Here is a 24998-nt window from a genome sequence, read left to right as displayed (position 1 = left end):
ATAATAGCGTAATTCTTCCCTTGTCTTAGCCTGCATGTGTAGAATCATCCTTCTTCATCACTTAGAGCTTATTAGTCTTATCACTTCTTTCTTTAAACAGTCTCACATTCACAATGTATTTATCCCCTTGTAAGCTCCTTTATTCTGATCCTCTACACCTCTTAGAGGGCTGTAATTGTTGACTGTGAGATTTCCTTCCTAACTTCATTTTCTTTTTTCTTTTCTGTTATTGACCCATCCACTGATGCTTGTTTAATCTTTCTTAAGTGCCATTTTTTTTTCTCATTTGCTACTTCCACCAAAAAGCCTACATGTCTCTAGTCTACAACCTCAGATCCAAATTTCTCCATCTGTATGTCCTTTTTGAGTCTGTCAGCTACAGGAAAGTCTGAGAGGAAAACATTAAATCCCTCCAAATCCCCAAATACCCCTGCTACCATGGGTTTCCAGGCTGTAGCTCCTCTGGGGCTTGACTTCCTTGCCAGTATTATGTTGTAAGTTGCAATATTTCTATGGCACTCAACTCTTTCACTTAATATCTTACGATGACTTTCCTCTTCCTGATTATTCTGATTTTTTCCCTAGATGTTTTGCTTTTATTCTCTCTCTATACTCTTCTTAGTTCATTAAATCTTACTCATTTATTAAGTCCCAGAATTAGACATCACCACTGCTGTTCTAGAGAAATTATAAACATATTTATCATGAGTACTGGAAGTTCAGGGTTGTTTTAAGGTAACAATTCCATAATACTTATTATATGTAATTTCTCTGTCCATTTCTTGTGAATATTTGTGAATACTTTGATAGAAAAACACAAGTTTTACTTGTTATTTGCCACTGAAGGAAGCCAACAGCTCAACTAAAAACTGTAAACTCTTTGAGATTAAAGACCATTATCATCTTTTTTTCTCAATCATCATATTCCCAGCAGCTTTTATAGTGATCAGCTCATAGAAGAAGTCACTTAATGAATGCAAGTTGAAAATGTCATGACTGGATGATTGAATATACATATATTTCCTACATGGGTACAATCACACAGCTTATGTCAATCTGTATTACATCATGAGTTGAGCTTCCTTTCCATTAATACTCTTGAGAAATATCACAGGTATGTATGGGATATTCAATTATGTAGATACAAGTTACTATTTATTATATTACTGGGTGTTTCACTTGCCTCTATATTTTATTTAATGAATAATGTGGGACATAGGTCCTTATTTGCATTTCTGATTATGTCCATAGATTAGATTTCTGATTTGAAATTATTAGGTCAATGGCATACATTTTTTAGCTTTTTAATTATAATAATAAGAGTCTTTTCCAACAGAATTAAAAAGGATTTTATACGTTAACAAACAGTACATGCATCTATGTTTTACAATATCCTTTGCAATCTTGACTATTTTTACTTATTAAAAATTTACGGTTGAAATAATTAGTTTAGGGGTGTTTGGGTGACTCAGTCAGCTAATCATCCAACTTTTGGTTTTGGCTCAGGTCATGATCTTAGGGTGGTGAGATCAGGTACTGCTTTGGCTCCTGGCTCAGAGAGGAGCTTGCACTCCCCAACCTTCCATCTTTCCCTCTCCTCTGCCTGGATGCTCCCTCTCTCTCACAAATAAATAATCTTTAAAAATTAGTTTAGAAAATTTTAAACAGGTACAAAGGAAGAGAAAATAGTAAAATGAATTTCCATATGGCCAGCTCCAACAGGGACCAACTGACTCATGTACGATAATATTTTATCTGTATCTCCACTCATTTATCCTGCCCCCGGGATTACAGTGAGGAAAATTCCAAACATTCTATCATTTCACCTATAAATATTTAACTACATGTTTCTGATATATAGGGGTTCTTTTTGTAAATAAAATATCATAGTATTATCACACCAAGCAAAATTAACAAATATTTTTTAGTATCATTAAATATTTACTGTTAAATTTGTGTGCTTACATATAGACTTATCTACTACTCCCTCATTTATTTATTTATTTATTTTTTTAAATAATCTTTGAAGAAATGAGTTTATTTGTTCTATAGAACTCTCAAAATTCAGGATATTGAAGGGTGCATATTCATGCTGGCATTTGATTTATTCCTCTGTCTCTTTTATTTCCTTTACGTTGCTAACCAGATTAATCAATTAAATTATTCACTTTTGCATTTATCAGTCAGCCTACATAGGTGCTATTGATTCAGGAAACACATACAGTTATGCTTATCTTTTTATATTAGCAGCCATTGATAATTATGAGTGAAAGCCATTGACTGATAAAGCGTTGCAGGTTGTAATATTCTAATTTTAATATTCCTTTTTCATTTATTAGCTAGAAAACTTTCCTAAAACAAATTTGTTATCAACTATTCAGTTATCCTAAGGTACTGCTCAAATAGGAAATGATAAATGCTTGATTCTTCCCTTGTATTTTCTCACCTTTAAAATAAGAAGTGGCTTCTTTAGTACTCTCAAAAGATGCCCAATCAACGTTGCCTTCAAAGTCATCAGGAGCTTATAGATTCAAATAAAACTCAATGAGTTTTAATCCAATGCTATTGTGGTACTAATAGAGGCTCAAATCATCCTGTCATTGGCAGTTTGAGTTCATTCAGGTTGGGTTGTGCATCCTTTTGTTATGGTCCTGGTAGTCTTTGATTGCTTCCTTATGTTCTCATTTAATGGGATGTTCCATATACACATTTTGTACATTTTCTTGCCCAAGTCGCAGTTCCTCTCACCTGACTCAGCTTTCAAGATATATAATCATACTCAAATCGTATACATACTCAGTCTTATATTTTCTTTTGATTATAACTTATGTAACTGCATTTTCTAGTAATTTTAGTAGCAAATATTTCTAATAAAATATTATACATTTTGGAGACCACGACCTTTCTTATTTAGTTCCTAACAAAAATCATCTTTGTTTTTCCATCGGGTGTAATTCTGTCTTTGGTCTGGGAAATGTTAACTTCTTTGATATCAAATTTATTTTCCCATTGGAAATATTGCACTTTTAATGCCATTTCTCCTGAATAACCTCCCACCTCCTGAAATGAGCCAGATTTCCTCCGTAAGAAAATATTTGTTTTCATTCCCAGGCTTTGTTTATGATTTTTTTTTTAACTGTTCAATTTAGGCTTCCCAGTCAGGATTGTCTGTATTTAAATTCCATTTTGATTTTGAATCATAAACCAAATGTATTCTTCCAAGAAAAAAACTTAGCTGGTAAGCTGAGAAATAAAGTCTTCTTTCAAAATCACAACAACTAACTTCTTGAATTGTTAGTGTTTGATTTTTATCTGTCTTCCCCATTCAATCTAAGGCTATATAGCACTCACATTGTTTTTTCGTCTCCGTATTCCTGGAGCATAGCATAAGGCCTAGGACAAAAGAAGTTCTCTGGAAATATTTACAAAATGGGTAAAGTACTTGCGCAACCCTATCAAATGATAAACCTCTGATCCTCCTCTCAATTCTCTGTGATTTTAAGTGTTGTCCGCCCACCGCACTCCAGTTAAGCAGGGGGCTAATCCATAGTGACTTCTTGTTTGTTAATTTTGCATTCACAATTATATCTTACACTGATTAAAGAGTGATAATGTATTAGCTAAGGTAGTGCTATCTCTTATATTCTATGAAATCCAAAATACCACAAATAAAATATATTACTCATTCACATAAACATTTCAAGCATACTTTACTGTGACTCACCTCCAAGCAGTGACTCAGAGACTAAACTTTGTATATCTTTTTACTGTGCAATTCTTTCATGCTTTGAACTTCTCTGCCAGATTCCCAGTAAAGCCTGAGCAGATGTAGAAAGGAAGGGTGGAACTAGCATCCACTAGCCTAAAAGTGACCGTCATCATCTTTGCTCACCCATCACCTGCATAGTTGTCCGGAAAATGAACTTCACAGCTGAACAGCCATTTACCAGATACTATTTTATGCAACAGAAAAGGAGAAAGGATATTTGGTGGTCAGATAGCCATCTCTTTCACTGTAAACATATATGATGCTTCTATCAACCTAATGCCATTGTGTTAGTGCTCAAAAAATTGTGTTAGTTTTCTGTTCTTTTAACTCATTATTTGACTTGTGTTAGTGTTTGTTTAACTCATTCTTTGAATTATTTAGAGTGTGTAACCCTTGAAAGCATCTACTATAAAATGCAAATCTCTTGGGGATCAGAGTAAGAGGAAGAAATGGATTCAAATTCACTTGTTATCTGCAAAAATGCACCTGAGTGTGTAAGACTCAAAGATTTACCATTTTGTCATACGTATGAAGTATAGACTACATATAAAGCAAATATTTGGTCACTTGTGTTAGTTACATATTTCATTTATTTATTCATGTAAAATTTCTTTTCAGTGTTCCAGAATTCATTGTTTATGCATCACACCCAGTGCTCCATGCAGTATGTGCCCTCCTTAATACCCACCACCAGGCTCACCCAACCTTTTACCCACCCTCCCCTCCAAATCCCTCAGTTGGTTTCTCAGAGTCCACAGTCTCTTATGGTTTGTCTCTCTCTCTAATTTCCCCCAACTCACTTCTCCTTTCCATCTCCCAATGTCCTCCATGTTATTCCTTATGCTTCATAACTAAGTGAAACCATATGATAATTGACCCTCTCTGCTTGACTTATTTCACTCACCATAGTCTCTTCCAGTCCCGTCCATGTTGATAAAAAAGTTGGGTGTTCATCTTTCCTGATGGAGGCAGACACACAGATATTTGTTTCATCATAGCATTAATTTTTTTTTTTTTTAGATTTTATTTATTTGACAGAGAGAGACACAGTGAGAGAGGGAACACAAGTAGGGGGAGTGGGGGTGGGAGGAGCAGACTTCCTGCCAAGCAGGGATCCTGATATGAGACTCAATCCCAGGATTCTGGGATCATGACCTGAGCCAAAGGCAGATGCTCAATGACTGAGCCGCCCAGGCACCCAGCATTGATTCATTTTTAAAAATTTTTCAGTGTTCCAAGATTCATTGTTTAGGCACCACACCCAGTGCTCCATACAATATGTGCCCTCCTTGATCCCCACCACCAGGGCTCACCCAAATCCCCATCCCCTCCCCTCCAAAACCCTCACTTTGTTTCCCAGAGTCCACAGCATTCATTCTTAATAGCAAAATAACAACCATCTATAGGTCCACAAATAGATGGTCATATATAAATTTTAGTTCAGATAATAAAGAACACATGGAGACATTCAATATGTTGTAAATATGACTTTTCAATATATAAAGTATCTTCAATACATTCTTTCATGAATGGACTTACAAATATGACTCATAGCATAATTTTATTTTATAAAAAATATAATTTTATAAAAAATATGTACATTGTATTAGTTTTCTATAGACACATGACATATTACCACCATGCTATCAGGTTAGAATAATAATTATTTAACTATAGTGTAGTTCTGTGGTCAGAAGTCTAAGACAAGATGATTGGATTCTCTGCTCATGGTCTTTCCAAGTCAAGGTGTGGCCAACATGCATTCTTTCCTGCAGGTTCTGAAGAATTCACTTCTGATCACATTTACATTATGGTCAGAATTCAGCTGTTTGTGGTTGTGAGACAGAGGTCTCCATGTTCTTGAGACATGGCTCCCCCTTCATCCTCAAGCCAGCAGAAGACAATGCAATCCTTGTGATTCTCATCTTTTTAAATTCCATTCCCCACACTGCCTTCTTTTTATTTTTCTTCAAGAAAATTGTATATTTTTTTAAATTTTCAGCATAAGTTTTCCTTCTTTTTGCACCACACCCAGTGCTCCATGCAATCTGTGCCCTCTCTAATACACACCACCTGGTTCCCCCAACCTCCCACCCCCATCCCCTTCAAAACCCTCGGATTGTTTTTCAGAGTCCATAGTCTCTCATGGTTCACCTCCCCTTCCAATTTCCCTCAACTCCCTTCACCTCTCCATCTCCCCTTGTCCTCCATGCTATTTGTTATGCTCCACAAATAAGTAAAACCATATGATAATTGACTCTCTCTGCTTAACTTATTTCACTCAGCATAATCACTTCCAGTCCTGTCCATGTTGCTACAAAAGTTGGGTATTCATCCTTTCTGATGGAGGCATAATAGTCCATAGTGTATATGGACCACATCTTCTTTATCCATTCGTCCTTTGAAGGGCATTTTGGTTCTTTCCACAGTTTGGTGACCTTGGCCATTGCTGCTATAAACATTGGGGTACAGATGGCCCTTCTTTTCACAACATCTGTATCTTTGTGGTAAATACCCAGTAGTGCAATGGCAGGGTCATAGGGAAGCTCTATTTTTAATTTCTTATGGAATCTCCACACTGTTCTCCAAAGTGGCTGCACCAACTTGCATTCCCACCAGCAGTGTAAGAGGGTTCCCCTTTCTCCACATCCACTCCAACACATGTTGCTTCCTGTCTTGCTAATTTGGGCCATTCTAACTGGTATAAAGTGATATCTCAATGTGGTTTTAATTTGAATCTCCCTGATGGCTAGTGATGATGAACATTTTTTCATGTTCTGATAGCCATTTGTATGTCTTCATTGGAAAAGTGTCTGTTCATATATTCTGCCCACTTTTTGATATGATTATCTGTTCTATGTGTGTTGAGTTTGAGGAGTTCATTATAGATCCTGGATATCAACCTTTTGTCTGTACTGTCATTTGCAAATATCTTCTCCCATTCCGTGGGTTGCCTCTTTGTTTTCTTGACTGTTTCCTTTGCTGTGCAGAAGCTTTTGATTTTGATGAAGTCCCAAAAGTTTATTTTTGCTTTTGTTTCCTTTGCCTTTGGAGACATATCTTGAAAGAAGTTGCTGTGGCTGATAACGAAGAGGTTACTATGTTCTCCTCTAGGATTTGGATGGATTCCTGTCTCACATTGAGGTCTTTTATCCATTTTGAGTTTATCTTTGTGTAGGGTGTAAGAGAATGGTCAAGTTTCATTCTTCTACATATAGCTGTCCAGTTTTCCCAGCACCATTTATTGAAGAGACTTTTTTCCACTGTACATTTTTTCCTGTTTTGTCGAAGATTATTTGACCATAGAGTTGAGGGTCCATATCTGGGCTCTCTACTCTGTTCCACTGGTCTGCGTCTGTTTTTATGCCAGTACCATGCTGTCTTGGTGATCACAGCTTTGTAGTAAAGCTTGACATCAGGTAACGTGATGCCCCCCATTTTATTTTTGTTTTTCAACATTTCCTTAGCGATTCAGGGTCTCTTCTGGTTCCATACAAATTTCTGGATTATTTTCTCCAGCTCTTTGAAAAATACCGGTGGACTTTTGATCGGAATGGCCTTAAAAGTATAGATTGCTCTAGGCAGTATAGACATCTTAACAATGTTTATTCTTCCAATCCAAGAGCATGGAATAGTCTTCCATATTTTTGTATCTTCTTCAGTTTCTTTCATGAGTGTTCTGTAGTTCCTCGAGTACAGATCCTTTACCTCTTTGGTTAGGTTTATTCCCAGGTATCTTATGGTTCTTGGTGCTATAGTAAATGGAATCGATTCTCTAATTTCCCTTTCTGTATTTTCATTGTAATTGTATAAGAAAGCCACTGATTTCTGTACATTGACTTTGTATCCTGCCACCCTGCCTTCTTTTGCTGTCTTTACAGGTGTATGTGAATTACATTAAGCTCACTGAGATAATTCGGGTTTACCTTCCTTTTTTAAAGTCAACTGATTAGTATCCTTAATCACATTTGTGGAGTTTCTTCTGCCAGAGGCAAACATATTCTGTCACAGGGACTGGGGTGTAGAATCTTCTCAGAGCTGTAATTTTGCCTACTACATATGTACAATCATATATAACTAAAACAATCTGAAATTTTGGATTATATTAGAATGGTGGTATTGTTGATTATTTTCTTCGGTATTTACTAATTTTGTTTCTCAGTGAAGTGATTTTAGTGTGTGTATGTGTTTTCCATAAAAAAAAAATAAGAAAAAAATTATACAGGCTATCTGTGTTTAACAGCTTAAGATTCTTCAACCTTGACAACTGTCCATGGAGACAACATTGCTGACTTCATAGATTGGATCTAAACACATGATTTCTGAGGACTTTTCCAGTTTTGATCCTGAAGACACCTTGGTACTAGACAAGGCCTGTCTCTGAAACTTAAATGAAAGGGTTGTCAAGAATTGCTGTGAAATGGGATATGACAGAACAGGTTTAATGATATATAAGTGTCCAAAATCCTAGGTTCATGTGTGTGTGTTTCTCAAAACTGTGTAATGAGACAGTGGTTCTGTGGGAAATCAGATGTGTCCAGGCCTTGTAATGAAATCTTTGGCTGGTAAGCTAGAATAAGATGCTTGGCCAGAACTCTAATAAGATGCCTCACTGGGAGTGTATAATTAGATGTTTGACTTGTTTTAGGAAATGAGGGTTGTGACTGGGAACATAATTAGTTTGGTGTTGGGAGAGACTGATACCATGCACATATTGGGTGCAAAGAGATGTCCAGGCAAGCCTGTGGCTTCATGTGCTGATTGTTAAGGTGTATACACTGAGAGGGGAGTGAGTTTCATGGGGACCTTCCATTGGGACAGCACGGTGTTGTGGTCCCTTAGTAGTGTGTTGATTACAAAGAACAGAATGCAGGATCAGGCTATGGGAATAGCCTTGTGGCATAGAGGGTTGAGCACAGACACTGGTAAGGAAGCTGGAGTCACTGTTTTATTACTATCAGAAGAGCTTCAGGCAAATCACTTACATTCTCCCATTCTCTTCAGCTCTAAACTTAAGCTAACAACACACTTAGGCTTTGGGTTGTTTTAAGGGTTTAGTGAGCCTCTGGAAGGTTTAAAGATATGCCTGGTATATATGTAGGTGCTCTACATAAGCGTTAGCTGTTATGAAGGGCCAGGATGTACGAGTGCATTAATGGTTCAATCCTTAAACAACTGTCAGGAAAAAAAGGTGAGAGATGTACTCGCTTGCCAGAAATTACACATGCAATAATTAGTCAAAAATGATCTACTATGGAAGTAGATTTCTGGTTTGAAGAGCATGATGCCCATTGTTGAAAGAAGATTGGAAATCTATGAGCCAGATTTTCTGGGGAGCAGTGAAGAGGAAAGAATGAGCCACAAAACTGAACTGATAGATCTCCTGGAAAAATGGCTGCACCCCATGCCTCAGTTTCCTCAATTGCATAATAGGAGATAATAGCCTCATCTTTTAGATAGCTCTAAAAGTTACAAGTGAAAAATATGTTAAAGAGTTTAAAACACTGTCTGTTATATAGGATAGTACACATCTGCAGGTAACAAAATACATGACCAAGAGTGACTCAAGCAAGTACAGGATTGATTTTTTATCATAAATTAAGTCTGGGTATAGTCAAGTCAGGGTGAAATGGACATTACTGTATTGCCATCAAGGACTCAGGTTACTGCTGTTTTCCTGATCTTCCAAGCTTGCTAGACACTGTTCTCTCCAATAGTCACAACACAGTGCCTCCTGCTCTAAACACCGTATCTGGATTTTAGGAAGGAAGGAAAAAGAGGGAAGGGTGAGATTTGAAGGGCAAAGGGCCTCTATGCACATTAGTTAGTATGGCCCCTTATAAAAACTTCCTTCATGTGTCAAGCACCGTCTTCTGCTTACTTCTCATTAACTACATAGGAATCCAGTCAAGCAAATTTATTAGCTATGCATATATACTGCAGTCTTAATGACTTTCTTGTGGACTAGTAGATGGCTGCAGTTGAGGAAACTGAGGCATGGGGGGTAGCTCCTTATTTATTAAGGATATTACCTTTTGTCATCATTTGAACTGTCAACACTGAGGTAAATCTTCTCACTGGAAGATTCTTCTCACTGGAAAACTTTGGAAAACTAACAAAACTTCAGGGAAAAATAAATGATCCTTAAATCATGGGAACACTTATTCTCCAGGATAGTCACATTTCTGTGATCTTCCATATTTCTCGCTTTACAAAAGATTCATATAAGGCGACTGGGTGGCCCAGTCAGTTAAGTAGCTACCTTCAGCTCAGGTCATGATCCCAGGGTCCGAGGATCAGAGTACCAAAAGGGGATCATTGCTCAGCGGGGAGCCTGTTTCTCCCTCTCTCTCTGCCTGCAGTTCCTCTTGCTTGTGCTCTCTCTCTTTCTGTCCAGTAAGTGAAAAAAATCTTTAAAAAATTAAAAAAAGATTACAAATAGAACAAACAACATTTTTCTTTTGCCAATACATTTTGAGTTTTCTTCCTTTACTTCTACTTAAAACTGCATTTCTATGGTAGAAATATGAAAGTGGTTACATAAAAATATCAAACCAGCAAATTAATTTTTCTCTGTGACTATAAAGGGTTAAAAGTCTCCAAAAATTTCATAAGAGGGATTTTAGAAACTCAAGAGCTCCACAGTGTTCATTAGCAATATGTCCAATGGAGCCACTGGTGGTCTCTCTCCTTTATCTCTTTCTCTAAGCTTGAAAAGAAAATTTATTGCACAGTATGAATTATCTGTCTGAAAAGAATCTTCACCTGAGATTGGGTACTGCTGTGATTTTTCTCCTTTGATGATGAAAAGGTGATGGTGGATAATGTATTATTCAGGTTAGCCTAAGTTATGCTGCAGTAAAATAAAACCACCAGATTTTAGAAGTTTAACAAAATCAAAGGATTATTCCTGTTCATGCCAGGTGTCCAAATAAGGTTGGTAAGGTGCACTCTGCTTGTCCTGCTTGTCAAAAGTCCTCAGGGATACAGGTGGACAAAGGCACCAGCATCTTATCATGTCATTTTTTCAACACAAAGATCAGGATTCATTATAGCATTCACAGAGAGGGTTGGAGAATCAAGCACAGAGTATTAAATGCTTTAGCCAGAACTCATATTATTTTCCCTCATATTTCTTTATTCAAAACTAGGCACAGGGTCACACACCCAGAAGTAAAGAAGAATTGGATGCCAATCAATGTCCGTTATATCTACCCCAGTTATTCTTATCTTTCTAAATTCTTGAAGTAAAATAAAAGGTTATATTTGCTCTATCTTAGCTCCCACTCTGGCTTTAACCCTCTGCATCTGAGGAAAGCTCTGTCACTAGATCTCTAATACAAAGAACTGACTTATTGCCACTCCTTGTCTTTAAAACCCACAAAACATTTCTAAATAAGTAACTTGCTAACCACTTAATGCTTCTTAAATTGTAACTACCGGATATCATTTCTTTAAGTGGCTCTCCAAGCTCCTTAGCAAGACCTGGCTTCAGACTAATTCTCACCTCATCTCATTATTTTCCTAGGACTTTAAATTCTACTTTGCTTTCTTCTCTTTTGATTCCCCTCCCCCAGCAGTGCCTGCATGCCTATCTTCCTCCCTCCCTCCTTCACTCTTTTCTTCCTTCCTTCTTCCCTGCCTTCCTCCTTCCCTTCTTCACCCATATTTTTGGTTTTCTTTTTGCAGTTGTATGATCATGCCTTTGCCAATTTTCATTCTTTTTTTTTTTCAGTAGAATCCTTTTATTTATTTTTTTAAAATTTATTTTCAGCATAACAGTATTCCTTCTTTTTGCACCACACCCAGTGCTCCATGCAATCCGTGCCTTCTCTAATACCCACCACCTGGTACCCCGACCTCCCAACCCCCCCGCCACTTCAAACCCCTCAGATTGTTTTTCAGAGTCCATAGTCTCATTGTTCACCTCCTCTTCCAATTTCCCCCAACTCCCTTCTCCTCTTTAACTCCCCATGTCTTCCATGCTATTTGTTATGCTCCACAAATAAGTGAAACCATATGATAATTGACTCTCTCTGCTTAACTTATTTCACTCAGCATAATCTCTTCCAGTCCTGTCCATGTTGCTACAAAAGTTGCATCATCCTTTCTGATGGAGGCATAATACTCCATAGTGTATATGGACCACATCTTCCTTATCCATTCGTCCTTTGAAGGGCATCTTGGTTCTTTCCACAGTGTGGTGACCATGGACATTGCTGCTATAAACATTGGGGTACAGATGGCCCTTCTTTTCATTACATTATTCTTATTTTTGTTTATCTATTTACAATGGACTCTAATCATAAAAGAATGACAAATGCTTAAAAGGCATTTTTTTTATTTCAGATTTTATTCTGTTTAACAAATTTAATTTTTTATAGTCTTACCTAACCGTCTTTAAGTGTATAGTTCAGTGACATCAAAGATGTTCATATTATTGTGCAACCATTCATGGCATCTATCTCCAGAAAATTTTTTTTTTCATCTTTCGAAATGGAAACTGCTTGCTTACTAAGTAATAACTTCCCACTCTCTATTGCCTCCAGCCCCTGGGAACCACCTTCTACTTTTTGTCTCTATGTATCTGGTTAGTGTTGGTTTATCATAAAAATGGAATTATATAATATTTGTTCTTTTCTTACTGACTATCTAGTTTTTCCAACACTATTTATTAAAATGACTATCTTTTCCCCTTTGGAAGATGTTGGTACTGGTTCATTTGATCATATAGACAAGTATATTTCTGAGATTTTTATTCTATTCTGCTGGTCTATATGCCTGTCTTTATGCCAATACCACACTATTTTTATTACTGTTGTTTTACGATAAGACTTGAAATCAGGAAACACAACATATCCAATTTTGTTCTTATTTTCAGGATTATTTTGGCTACCTAAGATTCATTGAAATTCCATAAAAATTTAAGAGTTGATTTTTTCTTCTTTTTGGCAAAAAAAAATCATTAGGTTTTTTGTTTGTTTGTTTTTATAGGAATTGCATTGAATCTGTATATCACTTTGGGTTGTACTGTTATCTTTAGCAATATTCAGTCTAGCAATTTATCAACACAGGATGTCTTTTTATTTATGTGTCTTTAATTTCAACAATGTATTGTAATTTTTAGTGTAAAAGCTTTTTATTTCATTAGTTAAGTTTATTCCTAGGTATTTTTTAACAATATGAAAAATGAAATTATATTCTTAATTTCCTTCCACATTGTTCATTGTTGATATATAGAAATGCAACTGATTCTTGGAATTGTTAGGGTTTTCTACAATATCACATTCTATGGAAACAATAATGATTTTGCTTTTTCCTTTATAATATTGATGCTCTGGCTAGGATTCTGTTGAATAAGAGTGGCAAAAGTGTTATCTTATTTCTGATTTTAGGAGAAAAGTTTTCAGTCTTTCACTGTTGAGTATGATGTTAACTAAGGGATTTTCATATATGGACTTTATTATGTTGGAGTGCTTTTTCTATTTCTGGTTTGTTTAGTGGTTTTAATCCTGAAAGTGTATTAAATTTTTTCAAGAGTTATCTCTTTATCAGTAGAAATGATAATGTGTGTGTATGTCTTTCAATCTGTTAGTGTTAATACATTATAATGATTGATATTCATATTTGCATATGAATTCCAGGAATTGATCCCACTCATTCATAGGGAATAACTGTTATTGACTTACTGAATTTGGTTTACTAGTATTGTGTTGAAGATTTTTTCAATATACATAAAGGATATCGGTCTTTTTGTGTAGCATCTTTTCCACCTTTAATATCAGGGTAATGTTGGCTTCAGAATGAGCTTGGAAATGATCTCTCCTGTTAAGCATTTTGAGAGAGACTGAAAAAGACTGCTACTAATTTTTCTTTCAATGTTTGATAGAATTCACCAGTAAAGCAGTCCAGTCATGTGTTTCTTGTAATTTGACCATCTGACCTAGATTATCCAAAGAGTTGATATACAAGTTTTCATTACACTCTTTAGTAATTTTTTAAAAAATTTCTCTAAATCAGTAGTTAGGCCCCTCTTTCATTTTTTATTTTAGTTTTTTGATTCTTATTTTTCTTAGTCAATCTAGCTAAATGTTAATTTTGTTGACCTCTTTGAAGAGCCAACTTGTGGTTCATTTTCCTTATCTCCACTCTAAACTTTTTTTTTTCCTTTCTCTAAACTAATTTTGTATTTAGTTTATTCTTTTTGTATTTAGTTTATTCTTCTACTTTTTCTAGTTCCTTAATGCATAAAACCAGGTTGTGGATTTAAGAGTTTTCTTATTTTTTTAAATCAAGATTATTTATTTATTTATTTGACAGACAGAGGTCACAAGTAGGCAGAGAGGCAGGCAGAGAGAGGAAGGGAGAGAGTTTTTTTATTTTTTAATGTAAATGTTACAGCTATAATCCCATAAAGTTCTGTGCACTTGGTTTTCATTTCCATTTATCTCAAGATATTCTAATTTTTCTTGCAAATTTTTCATTGTTTCACTTATTGTTTGAATATATGGTTTAATCTCACATATTTGTGAATTTTTCAGCTTTCCTTCCTCTGTCCATTTCTATTTTCATTCCAGTGTGAGCAGAAAAGATACTATATGTGATTTCAATATTTTAAAATGCATTAAGACTTTTTTGTGACCTAATATATATTCTATTTTGGAGAATTTTTCATGTACACTTGAGAAAAAGGTGTATTTATTGAAGGAAGTGTTATGTATTTGTTTGGTCCCATTTTCCTGCAGTGTCGTTCAAGTTCTGTGTTCTTTTGTAGGTATTCTGTCTGGTTATACTATGCATTATTGAAAATAGGGTTTTGAAGATTCCTACTATTATTTTTATTTATTTATTTATTTATTTACTTGATGGGGAAAGGGACAGAGTGAGAATGAGAGAAAGAATCCCAAGCAGCCTCCATGCCCAGCACAGTACCAAATGCAGGGCTCAGTCTCACAACCCTGAGACCAAGAGTCAAATGTTTAACCTATAGAGACACCCAGAAATGTTTCTTACTATTATTTTTAGAACTGTCAATTGTCACTTTTGATATTGGCTAGTAGTCAATTCAAATACTTAGAACCCTTGACATTTACTGCATATATCTTTATTGTTGTTATATCTTCTTGATGTATTGACCTTATCTTCTTTACCCATTCATCTGTTGAAGGACATCTTGACTTCTTCCACAGTTTGGCTATTGAAGGTACTGCTGCTATGAACATTGGGGTGCAGGAGCTCCTTCTTTTCACTACATCTGTATCTCTGGAGTAAATACTGAGTAGTACAATTGCTGGGTCATAGTGTAGCTCTTTTAGCTTCCTGACAAACCTCCATACTGTTTTTCAAAGTGGCTGTACCAACTTGCATTTCCATAAACAATGTAAGAGAGTTCCCCTTTATCAACATCCTCACCAGTATTTGTTGTTTCCTGTTTTATTAATTTTTGCCATTCTAACTGGTGTAAGGTGGTATCTTATTGTGGTTTTAATTTGTATTTCCTGATGACAAGTGATGTGGCGCATTTTTTTCATGTATCTGTTGAGCATTTGTATGTCTCCTTTGGAGAAATGTCTGTTCACATCTTCTGCCCATTTCTTGACTGGATTATATATTTTTTGGGTGTTGAGTTTGAAGAGTTTTTTTAATAGATCTTGACTACCAGCCCTTTATCTGATATGTCATTTGCAAATATCTTCTCCTATTCCATAGGTTACCTTTTAGTTTTGTTGACTGTTTCCTTTGTGTGCCAAAGCTTTTTATCTCTTTGTATCTTCCTCAATTTCTTTCATAAGTGTTTGTGGTTTCTAGAGTATAGATCCTTTACCTCTTTGGTTAGGTTTATTTCTTTTTTTTAATTAATTTATTTTTTTATCAACATATAATGTATTATTTGTTTCATGGGTACAGGTCTTTGATCCATAAGTCTTACTCAATTCACAGAACTCACCATAGCACATACCTTCCCCAATGTCCATCACCCAACCACCCCTCCTCCTACTCCCCTCCTCTCCAGCAACCCTCAGTTTGTTTCCTGAAATTAAGGGTCTCTTATGGTTTGTCTTCTTCTCTGGTTTCATCTTGTTTCATTTCCCCCTCCTTTCACCTATGATCTTCTGTCTTGTTTCTCAAATTCTTCATATAAGTGAGATCATATGATAATTGTCTTTCTCTGATTGACTTATTTCACTTAGCATAATACCTTCTAGTTCCATCCACATCATTGAAAATGGCAAGATTGCAGTTTTTTTGATGGCTGCATAGTTGGTTAGGTTTATTTCTAGGTATCTTATGGTTTTTGGTGCAATGATAAATGGGATCTATACTTTAATTTCTCTTTCTTCAGTCACATTGTTAGTGTATAGAAATGTAACTGATTTCCGTGCATTGATTTTGTATCTTGCCATGTTGCTGAATTGCTGAATGAGTTCTAGCAATCTTGGGGTGGGAGAGTTTTGGGTTTTCCACATAGAATATCATGTCATTTGCAAAGAGTTCTTTGCCAGTTTAAATGTATTTTATTTCTTTTTGTTTTCTTATTGCTGAGGCTAGGATTTCTAATACTATGTTGAACAATAATGGTGAGAGTGGCATCCCTGTTGTGTTCCTGACCTTAAGGTTAAAACTGTCAGCTTTTCCTCATTGAGAATGATCTTCACTGTGGGCTTTATGTAGATGGCTCTTATGATATTAAGGTTTGTTTCTTCTATTCCCACACTTTCAAGAATTTTAATCAAGAAAGGATGTTATATTTTGTCAATGTTTTTTCTGCATCAATTGAGAGGATCATATGGTTCTTGTTTTTTTTTTTTTTCTTAATGTGATCTCATGTTGATTGATTTATGAATATTGAAACCCCCCTGGCATCCCAGGAATAAATCTTATTTGCTTGTTGTGAATAATCCTTTGAATGTACTATTGAGAACTATTTAAAATAGTCCTTTTAATGTTGGATCCTCTTGGCTAGTATCTTGGTAAAAATTTTAACATCCATGTTCATCAGGGATCTTAGTCTGTAATTCTCCTTTTTGATGGGATCTTTGGTTGAGGGATCAAGGTAATGCTGGTCTCATAGAATGAGTTTGGGAGTTTTTCTTCCATTTCTATTTTTTGAAACAGCTTCAGTAGAATATTATTTATTTTTTAAATGTTTGGTAGAATTCCTCCGGGAAGATTACTGCTTCAATTTCCTTACTGGTTATTGGTCTGTTGAGATTTTCTATTTTTTCCTGTTTCAATTTTGGTAGTTTATAAGTTTCCAAGAATACATCCATTTCTTCTCGATTTCCTAATTTGTTGGAGTATAGTTGTTCATAACATGTTCTTAAAATCCTCTATATTTCCTGGGTGTTGGTCAAGATCTCTCCCTTTTCAGTTATGATTTTGTTAATTTGGGTCCTTTTTATTTTCTTTTGGGTAAGTCTGGCTAGAAGTTTAGTGATCTTATTAATTCTTTCAAAGGGCCTGCTTCTAGTTTCATTGATCTATTCTATTCTTCTGGTTTCTATTTCATTTATTTTTGCTCTAATCTTTATTATTTATATTCTTCTTCTGCTTGATCAAGGCTTTATATGCTGTTCTTTCTCCAAGTCCTTTAAGTGTAAGCTTAGTTTGTGTATTTAAGATTTTTCTAAATTTTTGAGAGAGGCTTGTATTGCAATGTACCTCCCTCTTAGGACCACCTTTGTTGTGTCCCAAAGGTTTTGAACAGATATGTTTTCATTCTCATTAGTTTCCATGAATTTTTAAAATTATCCTTTAATTTTCTGTTTGACCCATTCATTCTTTAGTAGGATGCTCTTTAACTTTCAAGTCTTGGATTGGAGTTCCTTCCAAATTTCCTTTTGTGATGAAGTTAAAGTTTCAAAGCACTGTGGTCTGAAAATCTGCAAGGGATAATCTCAAGAGAAGTTACTCTTGCTATTGGTTGAGAGCTGATTTGTGACCCAGTATGTGATCTATTCTTGGGAAAGTTCCATGTGCACTTGAGAAGAATGAATATTCTGTTATTTTAAGATGGAATGTTTTGTATATATCTGTGATGTCCATCTGGTCCAGTGTCATTCAAAGCCCTGTTTCTTTGTTGATCTTCTGGTTAGGTGATCTGTCCATTGCTATGAGTCGGGTATTAAAGTTCTCTATTATTAATGCATTATTATCAATGTGTTTCTTTACTTTGGTTTATATAATTGGCTGGTTTCAGGCTGGGGGCATAAATATTTACAATTATTAGATCTTCTTGTTGGATAGACCCTTTAAGTATGATATAGTGTCCCTCTTCACCTCTTATTACAATATTTTGTTTAAAATCTAATTTTTCTAATATGAGGATTGGTACCCCAGCTTTATTTTGAGTTCTATTAGCATGTTAAATTGTTCTCCACCCCCTAATTTTCAAACTGGTAGTGTCTTTAGTTCGAAAATCAGTCTCCTGTGGACAGCATATGGATGGGTCTTGCTTTTCTACCCAATATGTTACCCTATGGCTTTTGACTGGAGCATTTAGCTCATTTACTTTCAGAGTAACTGCTAAAAGATAAGAATTTGGTGTCATGTTGTTTGTAAAGTTCCTGTTTCTAAAGGAACTCTCTTTCTTCTGGTCTGTTTTACTCTTGGGTTCTTTCTTTGATTATAGAATCCCCTTTAATATTTCTTGTAGGCCTGGCTTGGTGGTCACATATTTTTTCAGTGTCTCTCTGTCTGGATAGCTCTTTATTTTTCCTTCCATTCTGAATGACTGCTTTTCTGGGTAAAGTATTCTTGGCTGCATGTTCTTCTCATTTAGTACTCTGAATATGTCTTGCCAGTCTGAATTTGTCTTTTGTAGTCTGCTGATTTCTTTGGATATGTCTGATGTTAATGTGATGTCCCTCCTTCTGTAGGTAAGGAGCCCCCTGACTTGAACTGCTCTCAGGATAGTTTCTTTTGCTCTAAATATGCAAACTCCACTATTATATGTCAGGGTATTGATCTATTTTTATTGATTTTGGGAGGGGGTCCACTCTTGAACCACCTTGAACATGAATGCTTATTTCCTAACCCAGATTAGGGAAGTTTTCAGCTATGATTTACCCAAATATGCCTCTTGCTTCTCCTTCCCCCTCAGGCACACCAATATTTTGACATTGGTTCATTTCAGGGAAACATTAATTTCTCAAAGCCATTCTTCATGGGCTCTGAGTTGCTTTTCTCTATTCTTCAACTTCTTTCCTCCATCCACCTATCTTTTAGATACTTACTCTCTCTTCTGCCTCATTCACCCTAGCTATTAGAGCAAATAATTTATACTGCATCTCAGTTATACCAATTTTAAATTTGACCTGATTAGATCTCATTACTGCACTTGGAGATTCTCTACTGTCTTTTATGCCTTTTTTAAGCCCAGCTATTAACTTTATAATTGTTATCCTGAATTCCATGCCTGACATCTTACTTATATCCATATTGATTAGATCTGTGTCAGAGAACATTACTTCTGTTTTATTCTTTTGTTGTGAATTCCTCCTAGTCATTTTGCCCAGAGAAGAATGGGTGAGCCAGTGAGCAGAATCCAAATTATCTACCATGACCCAAGGGAAATACACACTAGAAAATTTGAAGCTGTCATAAACCAAAAGAGGAAAGCAAACAAAAACAAAGCAAAACAGAGAAAAGGAAAAAGAAAAAAAAAGGGTTGAGAGAGATTATAATATCACAGGGTAGAAAAGAAGGGTGATCCGCTTTTTCTTGAGTATGTTTTGGTCTGCATGTTAGAAGACACTAAATCCCAAAAATGCAAATACAGCAAAACTTACATATATATTTATTTATATTTCCACCTTAATATATGTTATTATATTATTATAATATATATGTATTTTATATATATATATATAATACACACACACACACACACATATATATATATATATATATATTAGGGTGGAAAAAAGGACAAAAGGAAGCACATGTCTATAAAGTATAGATGTAAAAAATAAAAACTAAAAAACAATTTAAAATAAGGGATTAGTTGAAATGAGAGAAATGAAAAAGAAATGAAAAATTTTAGACTAAGAGATAAATGAATCATGAGAAAAAAACCTCCTACTCAATATACTATTCTCCCCTGGTGCTAAAGTTTTACAGTCTTGTAGGATCCATAAACTAGTTATTCACCTGTTCTAGTCAGTCTCCTGGGGAAGGGGCCTTCTGTGCTGCTTGTCTTTGCCTGATGGGAACTGCACCACCCCTTGCCAAGGGGCTGGAGTCAGTGTAAGCTGACCCTTTGTGTGGTTTTTGTTCCCTGAGAGCTTTCTGCACCACTTTAGAAGATCACAGGGAAAATGGCTATGCCTCAATCTCCAGCCCTAGAGCTAAAAGTTCTCTGTTCCTACTCTTCTATAAACTCATGTGATAGTCTTCATCTTTGTGTGTGCCAAACTCCATAAACACCTGTGGTGTAAGCTCTCTGCAATCCTCCCAGAGGGAGTTCCAGGGTCAGGTGTCACAGCCATTTTTGTGTACTGGAATTTGGAGAAGTCATGGGTTCATGTACATACCCACTTTGTTGTTCCTGGGGGAAGGCTGTGTGTTGCCCTACTATCTTTTCTGGGCCAAGTGCCTGAGAACTGTTGCCCAATCATGGATGAATGCGCCCGTTTTGCACCTCCCAGGGGATGGCAGATGGCCCACACATTCCAGTCCTTGTCAGGGTCCTCAGGCAGAAAGCAGTCAACCCACCAGCCTGCCTCACAGTTTATGGTGACCCAAACTGAGAGTTCATTCCTGGGCTCTCTGACTGTAACCAGTTTCCCCACTCCACAGCTTGGGCACTTTACTTGCTCCTTTCCTTTTGTGACTCTTGGGATCCTGAGACCACACTAACCCAAGAATTCTACCCTTTTCATCCCCTGAATGCCTTTCAGACAGGGATATCTTTTACTGGAGCAGGTTTCTAAATGTTCTGATTTTGTCTTCCAGGCCATATCACTTTCCACTAACCAGTTTATATAGGATCCCAACCCTCTGCGTTTATCTTCCAATATCTCTTTGCAGATTTATGTCTCCACAATCCCTACCTTGCAAAAAGCAGTTACTTTTCCATTTGTAGAGTTTCAGATATTTTTCTTACATCTCAGGATGAATTCATGGGTGTTCAAAATGGGTTGATAGATATCCAGCTTAATTCAAGGGAACAAATTAAATGAGGTCCTCTACTATTCTGCTACCTTGGCTATCTCTTTGCCATTTCATTATTCATTCCTGTATATCTTACACCTTTTTGTTGTTCTTCATTTCCTCTGTTACCACCTCCCTTTTTGTTTATCTGATTTTCTTGGAGTGACACATTTGATTCCCTTCTTTCCTTAATGTGTATTTTGGATCCCTTGATGGTTCCCACAAGTTCCTTAGTCTCTGTTTACTTTACTTCATTATTTTTTTCCTCCTCAGACTCAATAATTTCCAATGACTTCTTTGAAAATTGACCTTTTCTTTCTTCTGACAGTTAGAATTAATTCTTACATTTTTCTAGTGAATTTTTCAATTTAGTCATTTTATTTTTCAGTTCCAGAATTTATTTCCCTTTGGTTCTCTCTCTCTCTCTTTTAAAGGATATTATTTTTATTTATTTATTTGAGAGAAAGCAAGAAAGAGAGAGGTCAAAGCAAAGGGAGGAGCAGAGGGAGAGGGAGAAGCAGACTACTTGCTGAGCAGGGGTGCTAATCGGGGATCAGCATTCCTGAGCTTCAGCTCAGGTGCTTAACCAACTGAGCTACCTTGGCAGCCCATAGTTCTCTTTTTATAATTTGGATCCTTTTGCATTTTCTTGTTATGTTGATATATTATTTTCTTAATTTGCCCTAGTTCTTTTTTCATGTTTTCCCTTATCTTGTTGAATATATTTGAAACAGTTGTTTTAAAGTCTTTGTCTAGTAAGTCCAATGCATGTGTTTTTTCAGAAAGTTTCTAGAGATTTATTTGGTTCCTTTGAATGGATCATGTTTTCCTGTTTTTTTGTGTGTGTGTGTGTGTTTTTTTGCATGATTTGTGATTTTTACTTGCGAATTAGACATTAACACACTTTTACTAGTCTTTGCAGACTGGTTCTACACAGAGAAGACCTCTCACTGGGCATGTTCAGAGCCTAGGAATCAGCTTTGTGTCAAGCCTCAAGGTCTTCTCATCACTTTTTAGGGCATATGACTTTCCTGGGCCTGTGTGTGTATTTCTGATTCCTTCTAGACACAGTTGTTTATAGATGTCTTATTCTCACTGAGAATCTTATCCCTGTGTCTTCTCTGGGTTTTAAGTATGCTATGCTATTATCTTCCTCAATTATAATCACTTGTCCTAGGCATAGGTTTATAGTCTACTGTGGATTCCATGAGCTTTGTCTACTTATTCTCATGCCTTTTATTGGCCTGAGATCCAAGCTGCACTGGTTTCACCTTCTGAGCTCCAAGTTAGGTGACACAAAAACCAGTTCCTCAAATAATCCCTGTATAGGTTAAGATGATGAAAATTAGGGCTGCTGTACTTTCTTTGGAAGGGAACTGGGGAATAAGTCACTTCTTCTCCCAAATCAAGGCATACTACAGTAGAGAAGAAAGGGGCAAAAGAAAGTAAGAAACAAATTAAATTTCTTTTTATTTTTTTTGATTTGTCTTTCACTTTGTTGCTATAGATCTTTGACTGATTTCCACAAGTCCTATAAAGTATTTTAGCCAGAATCTAGTGTTTATTTAATGTTTCCATTCGGGATGAAGGTAAGGAGTTTCCTAGCTTCCATTTTGCTGACATTACTCCTAAATTAATTCCTAAAATAAGACTATAAAATAGGTTTTATAGCTAATATTCATTTTTACAGATAAGAAAACCATGATATGGAGAGGGCAAGTAACTTTGCCAAGGTCACACAGGAAGGGACCAGAAGAAGAGGGTTTTGAAACGTGTTCCAAAATTTCAATAATTTATCAGGCTTAGGTTTATTCTAAGATAGAGAAGGAGACTTGATGTCCCCACTCTATTTTCTAATCTTTTATTCTGACTCAAAATTTAAAAACCACAGAGGATTGGTATGCTCATACTTAAATTCAATTGCTATGCATAGCTAAGCAAGAGAAATCAAAGTACAGTCAGAGAAAAAAAAAAAAGGTGTATCATTGTTATAAATAACACGCAAAAGGAAAACTAACTTTACCCTTCAGGTGTGCAGAGCATCTGTGAATAATGACTTTTTATTTTAGTTATTCTTTCACTAAGTGTTTTGAAATCCACTGAGTAAGAAGGGTCACCAGAAGGATGATTTAGCGGAAATTGGAAAACAATAGTTTTAGAAGAGTGTTTGATTTCAATATATATCTTATACTCTCTGGGAACCTCTTTCTTCTTAGCATGAAGACCACGTCTGGCAAGCAGTTGGCAGGAGGCAAAGGTCTGCAGCAAGGGACTACAAATAAGACAATTACTGGAATTCAGAAAAGCAAAAAGGTTTTCCCCACACAGAGAACTGAATATCAAACAGCAATTTTATCTTACATTCTAAATGAAATGCATCTGTCTATTTCTCTCTAGCTTGTGTCTAAATGCCTGTGGTGGGAGGTCTACTCTCAGAATAACCAAACACTATTTTTTTCTTAATATTCATTTAAAAAGCAAAGGGTTGCCTGAAATGTGATAGCACTTGTAATAATGGTCTAAAGAGCTTATAGCATGATCAATTAATAATTGATTGCTAATCTTTATTAATAGCTTATGGATCAATCACTCTCACACATTTATAGATGCCACAGAATTCAGTTTAACAAATCTTTAATGAATATCTAAAATGGACCTAACTCTTCTGGTTTGTTGGAACAATGTGATACATAATATAATTAGTTCAAGTTGCTTAATAAGCAAGGCTGACATGAAAATAAATAGATGGGGTCTGACTTGATTCATGAGTCCAGATGCATTTGCTGAGTGTTTGTTCAGTTCCTGACACTAGGATAGGTGTTAGTGTTAAAAACAAAAGTTGAATAATACATTGTGCTTGCCCTTAAGGATCTACAGAGAGGTACAAAAGACTAAAACACAGGAGTAAATTAATAATCACAGTGCATGTGGTGCATGCTAAGGTAAGAGTGCATAGTAAATGATGTTGGAGCAGGGAGATGAGGCTCTTCTTGCAGGAGGACAGAATTGTGTTATGGGAAGTATAAACCTTATTTACTGTTGTAATTCAGCTATGGGCTGAATAGTACTAGTGAGGTAGACAGACAAATTCTGTATATTAGCTTTAAGAAAAGAGCTTAAGTTAAAGGAGAAGGAAGCTACTAAAAGAGCAGGATGTGAAAAGACCCAAGATCCCCTTCAACAGATGAATGGATAAAGAAGGTATTATCCATATACACAGTGAAATGTTACTTAGCCATCAGTAAGCATGAATACCAACTCTGGCATCAACATGGATGGGACTGGAGGAGGTTATGCTAAGTGAAATAAGTCAAACATAGAAAGTCAATTATCATATGGTTTCACTTATTTGTGAAACATAAGGAATAGCATGGAGGACATTACGGAAGGGAAAAAGGAAGGGGGAGAAGTCGGAGTGGGAGATGAACCATGAAAGACTATGGACTCTGGGAAACAGAGGGGTTTAGAAGGGAGGGGGTGAGGGGATAGGTAGGCCTCATGATGGGTATTAAGGAAGGCATGGATTGCATGGAGCATTGGGTGTTATATGCAAATAATGAATCATGGAACACTACATCAAAAACTAATAATGTACTGTATGGTGACTAATATAACACAATTAAAAAATAGAAAAAAAATAAAAATAGATCACTCAGTCTTTGAAATGATGCATGTGCATAGCTTTGTGGAAGCCTGTGCTATGAGTTCTGCAGTGTGGTGGCTATCATTAACTCTGCCAACTCTCTGGATACATGTACCAAAAGAGATGTCTATAAGAATTTAGAGTTCTTGGGGCACCTGGACTTTGAAGCCTTTGTCTTCAGCTCAGGTCATGATCTAGGGTCCTGGGATCAAGGCCTGCATCAGGCTCTCTGGGCAGTGAGCAGTCTGCTTTCTCCTCTCTCTCTCTCTCTCTCTCTGCCTTCCTCTCTGCCTACTTGTGATCTCTGTCTGTCAAATATATAAATAAAATCTTAAAAAAAAAAAAAAAGAATTTAGAGTTCTTGAACTAAAGTGCAAAATACCAGAGAGCCACCACTTACATTTGCTGTAATGGAATGAAATTTGAAAGAGA

The sequence above is a fragment of the Mustela erminea genome, chromosome 8 (assembly GCF_009829155.1).
Source record: "Mustela erminea isolate mMusErm1 chromosome 8, mMusErm1.Pri, whole genome shotgun sequence".
NCBI lineage: Eukaryota > Metazoa > Chordata > Mammalia > Carnivora > Mustelidae > Mustela > Mustela erminea.
The sequence above is the reverse complement of the archived record's forward strand: the minus strand, read 5'-3'. Positions refer to the sequence as shown.